Raw genomic sequence first — 11,000 nt, 5'->3', positions numbered from 1 at the left:
CTTACCTATCAGAAAGTCAGAATGGCGTAAGTTTTACTGCGTTCAATAACTTTTTCTGATATTTTAGTCTTCCCTCAATTTTATTCGCTATGTTTCTTTTATTCTCTGGCTGCTAGTACTTACTGGAAAATTTTATGAATAGAACTATTATGACAGAAACTTTTTTTTTGATTTAAGTAATAGTTTCGTTTTTAATGAACACCACGTATTTACTTAAATAAGGTAGAAAAAGATGACTATATTTTTATGCACAAAAATTCAAAACTCCAATTAAAAAGAGTGTGGTATTTCGACATAATTGTAGTACAGTACCGTATCTTGACAAAAATGTATTAAAAATACCAATGTAGTACCAATGTACTTTTGGCTTCCAAAATGTACCAAAAAAGTACAATTGTACCATCAATTTCATCACTCCATAGGAATGGGTAGTGGGGGGTTGAAATTCGATTTTCATTCAATTTCATCACTCCATAGGGATGGGTAGTGGGGGGTTGAAATTCGATTTTTCGCGAATTTCGAACATTGCCCAATCATTCGGTTATTCTATTCGAAATTTGGTGATGCAAATTCGATTTAATTCGAATTTTTTCGAATTCTCCAAAACTTTTTTGAAGTGAAACTTCTTACTCGAGTTCGGAGATCTTTGCGTTAAATATTTAACACCAAGTCATAAAATCTGTATCGTTCAATTTAAAAAAAATAGGAGGCGAATTAAAGGCTTGTCCTGTGGGTCTGCAACATAGCTTTAGCAAGAACGTTGATAATAAGAAGGGACAACTCGTTATAATTGTAGCGAAAGTGCGCAACAGGGGCGTGCCTTCTCTTTTCATCCAATCAAAAAACGTACTAGGGCAAAAGATAAGGCACGCCCCTGCTGCCCATGATGCAATAATACAAGGTGTTATCAGTTGGCAACTTCTCGCTCTAATTCCGCCATATTGACTACCTTACGTGAAACAGTGTTACTTCTTTCACTATTATTTGCCCATTAATATAGTTGAATGCTTTTTATTTTTTCTCAGTATACACACTTTGTTTTCTTAAAAAGGTATTTTATCTTATTTTATTTCATTTCATAACGAATATACTATAAAAAAGCAAATTTCGTTAAGGAGAAAATGTGAAATTTTATATTTTTCCCCCATATGGGGATTCATTTCTTCCCGATTTTCTTCTCATTCTACTGAGCTAAGGTAGTGTCAAATCGAACTGTCACAACTGATACCACCTTGTATTATTGCATCATGATGTCAGATAGCGAGTGGCTTTTATAATTCCTTTTGTTTCGTTCTTTCGTGTTTAGGGTTGCCGTCACCTGGTTGAGTTTAGGCCGGTTGCCACACTTCCCATTCTTCTTCTTTCTGATAACAGTAGCTACACACGACGAGCATATCCGCGCACATGTGCGCCAACATGCTCGCTGTCGATTGCTACAGATGTTTATTATTAGTAGGAAATGTATTTGTAGTTTGAAAATTGTTGCAATTTTAAACATTCTACATATGTGTATTTATGTGTATATTTTAAAGATCTCAAGTTCAAAATCAAATACTATATACGTATATTATACAGATTCTTGTTGAGAAATATATACTTTTCAGTAGTAGTTTTACATGCTCTTTTTAGAGTGTACTTGCTATTTATTATATTTACTTTGCAAAATACTTATGCACAAAAAATGTACTTTATAAATTGAAATTACAAAAACATTGACAAATACAAATGTTTGATTTTATGCACATGTATTCCAAGTCCTTGTATTTTTCATGAAAATGTTTGGTTTTCTTACAAATTATGAGATGTATATGTAAAAAAAGAAAATTGGATACATTTGGATACATTTTTGGCTTGGTCAGGGATACATTTTCTTGAGACGGCGCGGCAACACTGGTCACAACTGATACCACCTTGTATTATTGCATCATGCCTGCTGCCCACTTTCGCTACAACTCTAACGAGTTCTCCCTTGCCACAGGTTAGAAAATCAAATTGAAATAATCGCTTCTGCAGATGTTTGCGTTAAATATTTCACACCAATGGGCTTGTCCTGTAGATTTGTAACATGGTTTTAGTTTTGTGCCATATGTAAAAAAATCAAAATCAAATTATTTAATAAGTTAAATAAATTACTCCAATATGGGTATCAATCGAAATGGTTTTGAATAAACTTTATTTTTTAATTATATTTAGGAGGGCTGCCACCTATTTGAAAAGTCGATTTTAGTTAAAGAAGTGTTGTGCTTAAAATACTATGCATCAATTAAAATATTTTTGAGGTGGTGTTGAAAAGGTTAAACTCAAATTACAATGTGCAACAGCAGAAACCAGCACGGACTTTGTTAACATTTTCTGAATGTATACCCATCCAGTAGTAAAACGATCGATGGATTTGAAAAAGTTATAACTTTTAATTTAGCTAATTAGCTCGTACTTTTATTTTATGACCTACTAACCCTACAAGAATTGTGTGATGGAAACTAACACATTCTCATTTATCTTACTAACACATTTGCAAATTTTGCGTTGGTTAAAAAGAGACCAATATATAAGGCCATAAGTTGGAGGAAGACGGAAGATCATATGTACACAAATGTTTACATCAGATTTTTCACACTGCCCTTTAGAATGTGATAGAAACTTGTAGGTAGCCAGTGACAGAAATCTCTATCAGCCTTGCCAGTCAAATGATTTGTCAAATGATGGTCACTGTTCTTGCAGGGTAAAGTTTTCATATCTCGGCCTAGGGATGTCAGTGGCAAAAATATATCGATGTTTTTCTTTGATTCGATGCATCGAATTTACATCGATATTTTTCGATGCATCGAAGGGCATACATCGATGCATCGATTTGCAGACCGATAGTTCTGTTTACGCTGGTTTCAACTATATAAATATTATTTGCCGCAATAAAAAGTAATGAAGATATAAAAGTTAACTAAATGTTTGTGATATTTTAAAATATTAATATATTCTAAACTACGTAACCGATTAAAAAGTACTGATATCAAAATAAAGGCAATTAGGGCCGGTTACTCAATGTCTGGTTAACACTAATCTCCGGTAAAACACCGTTATCGACGTTACCGACTCCATGTTATATGCATGGAGCCGAACACGTCGATAATGATGTTTAAACGGAGATTAGTGTTAACCACATATTGAGTAAACGGCCCTTAATCTATCTTTAAGTTGATGTATGTGTTTGCTTGCTTATATATTTAAGCCAAAAATATTAAAAAACAATTAAAATGTTATAATTTTTTCATAAAATAACGCCTTTTACAAAAAAGTGCATAACCAATGCTATAGACATATATATTATTTAGAAAGTGCAAGTTCTTATCTTTAATTTGATATACATATTTTATTATGATCTACTTTTGAGGGTTAAGAATTCAGTGATAAAAAATTAAAAGCATTTACAAGCAAGTGACAAGTGTGGGTGATATCATAGTTTCTTTTGCACAGAACTTATTTGTGCGTAGGCGGCCTTCGGCCGCACTTAGGGATTATAACCCTTACCAAATAAAATTCTCCTGTGCCAGAATTCTGTATATAGAATTCTGGTGTGCCAAAATGTGTATATAAAAATGTCTTGTGCAAATGAATATTTAACATTTTTCAAGCGAAAAAACGCAAATGAAAATTGCGATTTTTGGCCATTTTTGGCCATTTTTCTAAGGGGTCCCTAGGGAACCATAGGGGGCCTAGGTGGTCGGGGGTTTCATTTTTGTCAATGGCGGTTCATTCCCTCTCCAAAAGAGGTGCCACACCCACTTACCTTTCGCCCACTGCCCCTTTAACGAACGGCCATAATAGAAAGCCAACCCGTTTAATTATCTACAATATGCATTTGCACATACATGCATTTATATTTTTAATTATCACTGAATTCTGAAAGCTCAAAAGCAAATCGTAATATAATATGTATATCAAATTAAAGGTAAAAACTTGCATTTTCTAAATGATATAAATTTGTTTAGCATTGATTATGAACTTTTTTTAAAAAAGGTTAGTTTATGATAAAATTATGTAATATTTTTTGGTTTTATAATATCTTTGGCTTAAAAATATAAAAAAGCATACCCATTTTATATATCAGCTTGAAGACAAATTAATTGTCTTTATTTTGACATCATTACCTTTTGAATTGGTTACGGAGATTAGAAAATAATAATATTTTAAAATATCACGATTTTTTTGTTTTACCTTTTATATAAAAAATAAAATAATAAATAAAAAATAAGGTATTTTTTAATTGCGGCCAATAATATTTATATAGTTAAAATCAGCGTAAAAAGTACTAGTAAGGTGCATTTTTAGTTTTTCTATAGCTGAACGGTTGATTATCTTGATGTATGCCAAATTTTCAATGCATCGAAGCAAAACATCGATATTTTCGATGCATCCGACGTCCCTATCTCGGCCTAAGTAGTTTTCAAAAAAGTCGAAAAAATAGTGTGGCCAATACTGCGGCAACGCGAAGCGAACAACGAAAAATAGGCAGAATGTTCGAGGAATGACGTAGAATGTTCCACAAAGAGAAACGTCAAGTTGGATGAACACAGCGAACGGCGAGAGAAAGAGAATGAGCGATGAACTTCAGAACGTTCTAGAGTTGCCATGAGTGCGAGCGCAGGTATATAAGAGCCACCACACAGCGGAGTGAGTTAGTTACAAGTCAGCAAGCTACAAGTAAAGTGAGTTGCGAATAAGCAAGCTATAAGTTTAAGGGCCGGTTGTTCAATGTCTGATTAGCACTAATCGGAGGTAGAAGCTCCGGTTAAATACAAGGACTGCTTTATCGATCACATGTTATATGCATGATGTCGAAAACGTCGATAATGATGTTTAATCGGCATGTAGTGATAACCAGACATTGAACAACTGGCCCTAATTGTGTTAACAAGTTTTGTAAGCGTTGTAATTGCTTTAACGAGTATTGTAAAGTGTTTTTACGGTATTAGCGATTATTGTAAATTGTTTGTTGTACAATAAAGTTAAGGGCCGGTTGTTTAATGTCTGGTTATCACTACTTGCCGGTTAAACATCATTATCGACGTTTTTGACATCATTCATGTAACATGTGATCGATAAAGCAGTCCTTGTATTTAACCGGAGCTTCTACCTCCGATTAGTGCTAATCAGATATTGAACAACCGGCCCTAATTGCACTACAATTTGGTCATCGTTAGCGTTTATTTAACAATCTAGCGATACGAACTGAAGAATTTGGGAAATCCGGACGAGATTTCAAGGATAGTCGTAACAATTGGTGTCAGAAGTGGGATTGTTAAATAAATTCCAGAGGAGAAACTTCTGAAAATGGCAAAAATTCAGGATCTAAAAATTGAGGAACTCAAGCAGGAGTTGGAGAAGCGAAATTTAGCAACCTCCGGAAGAAAAGTGGAATTACTATCACGGCTGCGAAAGGCTATGGAAAAGGAAGGTATCGACGTTGACAAATACGACTTCCAACGTGAGGACGACGCGACATCAACGAAGGACGAACAGAAGGATGAGGCTGCTCGTTCGTCGAAGGATGTGCAGCAGACATCCGGGAAGGTTGAAGAACAGCAAAAGGCTCCTAGTTCATCAACAGTTATGGACATGAACACATTATTAGCCGCCGTGTCTCAGATTTCATCACAGCTGTCGTCCCAGATGGAAGCACAGGATACACGCATGTCACAGATTTCATCGCAGCTGGAAGCACAGAAAACGTACATGTCATCGCAGCTAGATGAAAGATTACCCAGCTACAAGAGAATTTATTCAAAGATAACGCAGAACTCAGAGAGAGACAGGATAAAATCGAGGAACGACAAGATAAATTCGAAGAGCTTATTAAGGAAAAATAGGACAAAGTCGAAGCTCAGGTGGATGAGCTTGAAGATCGTCTCCGGGGTTTGCAGTTGAATCGTCCAGCTAATTCGACGAACGCTCCCAAGGTAAAGACTCCATCCTTTGATGGCACTATTCCTTTCCAGGTCTTTAAGCTCCAGTTTGAGAAGACAGCTACAGCAAATCACTGGAGCATGGAGGATAAATCCGCTGCTCTGTTCGTTGCATTAAAAGGACCTGCAGCGGAAATCTTGCAGACTATTCCCGACTGTGAAGGGAACAGTTACAATGCGTTGGTGAGAGAGAGATCCTGAAAACACTCAAGTCGATGGCAGGGAAGAATACTCCTGGTGCAACCGAGAGAAAGGATGGTGCTAGGAAGTTCTTTAGTTGCGGAAAACCAGGCCATTTCGCACGCGAATTTAAGACGGATTCCAACAGATCTAACAGGTCAGCAGTACGTAAACGCAGGACTGAGGATGACGAGCCCAACTCCGATCAGTCGATAAACTAAAACGAGCCAGCAGTAAGGGACGCGCGCTGGCTCCCGCAATTGCATGTCCCATAATCTCCGTCTCGCAAATCGACAGAAAAGCGAGCAACGTTACTGTTGGTGGATATGTGGACGGACATTAGCGAGTACTAACTGTGGATACGGACGCATCACATTCCATCATTCGATCTGATTTGGTCACTAAAGAGGTAAGGCCATTACATGGAGCAAGGTTGAGGACAGCAACTGGTGAGGACACCCAAGTTGTAGGAGAGGTAACATGCAAAGTCGCAATAGGGAATGTGACGGTGTTACACAAGTTCATAGTCGCGGCGATTGTGGATGAAGTCATCATTGGAATAGACTTCATTCTTGATCAAGGTATGGAGATCGACATGAAGAACAGGATCATGAAGTACAACAACATGGAAGTGCCCCTTAGCTTTGGGTATGATGGTCCGTACAGCAGCAAGGGAGTGATCCTAGAGAAAAGCGAGCAGATTCAACCGAAGTCAGAAGCAGTTGTGTGGGCGAAGATTGATGGAGATTGTGGGACAAAGAAATTGTGGGTTGTTGAAGCAACACAAAGTTCTACACCGGACGTTCTTATTGGTAAAGAGTGTAAAGTGGTTCTCAACACTCGACCTTAAGAGCGGTTATTGGCAAGTGGAGGTAAGTGACGAGGATAAGGAGAAGACAGCTTTCAGCGTTGGAGACGGTCTGTGGAAATTCACGGTGATGCCCTTTGGGTTATGCAACGCTCATGCCACTTTTGAACGACTTATGGACCATGTGCTCAAGGGACTGTATTGGAAAACATGTTTGGTGTATCTAGAAGACATTATCGTATTGGGTAAAAGCTTTGAGGAACACCTGAACAATTTGGAAGAAGTTTTCCTGAGGATAGCTGGCGCTGGTCTGAAGCTAAGTCCTAAAAAGTGCTCACTGTTCAAGAAGGAGGTGAACTACTTGGGACACAAGGTGACAACGGAGGGCGTCTGTACTGCGAAGGAAAAAATAGAAGCAGTAAAGGATTGGCCAAGACCTAGGAACCTGCACGAACTATGAAGTTTTCTTGGGCTATGCCCCTACTACCGCCGATTTGTTCCGAATTTCGCCAGCGTTGCTAATAGCCTCCACGAGCTCACTAGGAAAAATAGAGCCTTCGAGTGGAACAAGGAGCAGGAGGAGGCTTTCCAAACTCTGAAGGAACGGCTATGTACTGCACCTATGCTAGCGTATCCCGTTCCAGGTGCAACGTTTATTTTGGATACGGATGCTAGTGGTTATGCCATAGGAGGCGTACTGTCGCAGGTAATTGATGGGCAAAAGAAGGTAGTTGCCTACTATAGCCGGTCGATTGGAAAACCAGAGAGGAACTACTGCGTAACTCGGAGAGAACTACTAGCGTTGGTGGAGTGCGTCAAACATTTCCACAAGTACCTCTATGGGCAACGTTTCCGAGTTGGAACAGACAATGCAGCGCTGAACTGGCTACTACAGTTTAAGAATCCAGAAGGACAGCTAGCAAGGGAAGTGTCCACGGTAATGCTGATGCCATGTCCCGCCGACCATGTAGCCTGGAATGTAAACACTGCTCAAAAGCTGAGGGCGAAGAGAACATTATAGACGTCCGTCTAACGACAATAACACCAGCGGAAGAGTGGAAGGAAGAACAGCTAGGAAAGTGTTAGCAGGAAGATCCAGATCTGGAGCTTTTGATGCATGGACTGGAGGTGGACAGATGGCCAACTAAGGAGCAAATGGCAGCGGAAAGCCCCATCGCAAAGGCGTACTGGGCACAATGGAACAGCTTAAAATGAATGTCTGGCTGTTTCCACAGGGTAAAGGAAAATGAAGATGGCCAGTGCTCACGCAACCAAATAGTAGTACCAAGGGTAAAAATTCCGGATATACTCAAGGAATTCCACAATGGTCCTAGTGGAGGGCACCTGGGAATCACGAAGACCCTGGAGAAGATTAAGCAGAGGTTTTATTGGGCTGGTTGTCGGCAATCGGTCGCAGAGTGGATTGCGAACTGCGCAGAGTGTACTGCAGCTAAAGGGACGAAATCCAGAAGTCATGGCCAGACGAAGAGGTACAACTCAGGTGCACCATTCGAGCGCGTTGCCATGGATGTAGCCAGTCCATTTCTTATGAGCGCACAGGGAAACAAATACGTCCTTGTGGTTATGGACTACTTTAGCGATTCCAAACCAGGAAGTTAAAACAGTAGCGGAGGTATTCACCTATAATTGGGTTGCGAGAAACGGTGTACCTATAGAGCTACACTCTGACCAGGGAAGAAATTTTGAATCGGCAGTGTTTCAAGAGATATGCAAGATACTGGGTATCCGGAAAACTCGAACAACGGCTCTTCATCCCCAATCAGATGGCATGGTGGAACGGTTCAACCGAACCCTAGAAGAGCATTTGCGGAAGGTCGTGGACAAGAATCAGAGAGATTGGGATGTCCGCATACCCTAGTTCCTGATGGGATACCGGTCAGCAATGCATGAAACAACGGGTAAAACTCCTGCAAGGGTAATCTTCGGTAATGAGCTCCGTTTGCCTAGTGACCTGAAGTTTGGAGTAACTGGCGATGCAAGAAGAATTGGGAAAGAGACGTCCAACGTCCTAGAAGAGGAGTTGAGAGAAATACATGCTCTTGTGAGACAGCGAACTCAAATTATGAGTGACAAGAAGAAGGCCAGGTATGATAAGGCAATGAACTCCGAGGGTTTCCAAGAAGGAGACTTAGTGTTGCTGTACAATCCACAACGAAAGAAAGGTTTGTCCCCAAAACTACAATGCAACTGGGAAGGTCCGTATAAGGTCGTCAAACGGCTGAATGACGTAGTGTGTCGAATCCAGACCGTTAGGAGACCAAGAAACATGATGAAGATGGTCCACTTGGAAAGGCTTGCAGTGTTTGGAACAGCAAGTGTGTCTGATCGGGACGATCAGACTTAGGTGGAGGGCAGTGTGGCAACGCGAAGCGAACAACGAAAAATAGCAGAATGTTCGAGGAATGACGTAGAATGTTCCACAAAGAGAAACATCAAGTTGTATGAACACTGCGAACGGCGAGAGAAAGAGAATGAGCGATGAACTTCAGAACGTTCTAGATTTGCCATGAGTGCGAGCGCAGGTATATAAGAGCCACCACACAGCGGAGTGAGTTAGTTACAAGTCAGCAAGCTACAAGTAAAGTGAGTTGCGAATAAGCAAGCTATAAGTTTAATTGTGTTAACAAGTTTTGTAAGCGTTGTAATTGCTTTAACGAGTATTGTAAAGTGTTTTTACGGTATTAGCGAGTATTGTAAATTGTTTGTTGTACAATAAAGTTGATTGTACTACGATTTGGTCATCGTTAGCATTTATTTAACAATCCAGCGATACGAACCGAAATATTTGGGAAATCCGGACGAGGTTTCAAGGATAATCGTAACAATAGTTAAAATAAATGTCTGAGCGAAATTAAAGGTTAAGACATATATATTAAAATTTCTTGGAAAATGTTTTCGTCGAATATTTTAACCCATTAGCTCCTGCCTAAAAGGGTCATTTTGACCCTTACCTCAAGAAATCCCGCAAAAAGAAAATTTTACAGATCGTTACTGGATTAGTATATTCTAAAAAATTATTCTCCGGAAAATTTTACTAGGGGTATTCACGAAAAGTATTGGATCAGAGCTAATCCCGTACTCCAAATTCCCACAAAATCCTGTAAATAAGAGCAAGTTTTGGAGAGTTATGTAGAGAATGAAGTTGCAAGATTTTACCCGAGCCTTTTCTTCTGGTAAAGTCATGAAAAGGGTCAAGCGATCACTGGTTGAAATTTTTACAGGAAAAATGCTTTTTTCTTTCCGTACTTTTTGTTGTTATTTACTTTTTACTCTCACTTCAGAGAGTAATTTTGCTGTTTGACATCATGAAAGAAAAATACAAGATCACACAAGAACGCGCCGTTGTATTTGTAACTGGCTTTGAGAAAAAAAATTCGTGGAAGCAGGTTCGTCAGCTGAGAATTTGTTTACATCACAAGCACCACTAGTTTACGTTTTTCTTTAACTAAAGAATAGTTAATGCAACATGACAACATGTTTTAAAGCATTTTCATGAATAATTTTACCCAAATTGGGTGTTCAAAGTGGCTGACAACAATTTTGGTTAATTTTAGTTTTCGTTGTTTTCTTTGCTTTGTTTAGTTTTCGTTCGTTTTCCAGCGAAACAAGATGGCGTAGAACCCGCTCAAAAAATCAGCTTTTTTCTTTCTCTTGTTCTTGCGTTATCTTGTGTCGTTCGTTCATGGTATGACATTTTTACAGGATTTTACACGAAGAGTATTGGATCGGAGCTCATGTCAGTAACGATTCGGTACTTCAGCTGATGCCAGATAAAACTTTGGGGCTTTGCGTGTCATTTATAACTTTGCCAGTAAAGCGCCAGAAGCAAAATTTATGCCACAATGAACGCCTGCTTTTTCTCTCGTCAAAATTGCTGTGGATTTTATTAATTTAGCTTTAAAAATATCATCAATGTAATTAAATTTTATGCTTCTGCTTGAAAACCGGTTGATTGTCAACGCGCGCAAAAAGATGGGAGTTGGCCATCTTTTCGCTTCGCGCTGGAGCTGAAACGATCTATGTGACATGCT

This window comes from Rhagoletis pomonella, unplaced genomic scaffold (genome assembly GCF_013731165.1).
Source record: "Rhagoletis pomonella isolate Grant_MI unplaced genomic scaffold, Rhpom_1.0 Rhpom_scaffold_02145, whole genome shotgun sequence".
NCBI lineage: Eukaryota > Metazoa > Arthropoda > Insecta > Diptera > Tephritidae > Rhagoletis > Rhagoletis pomonella.
The sequence above is the reverse complement of the archived record's forward strand: the minus strand, read 5'-3'. Positions refer to the sequence as shown.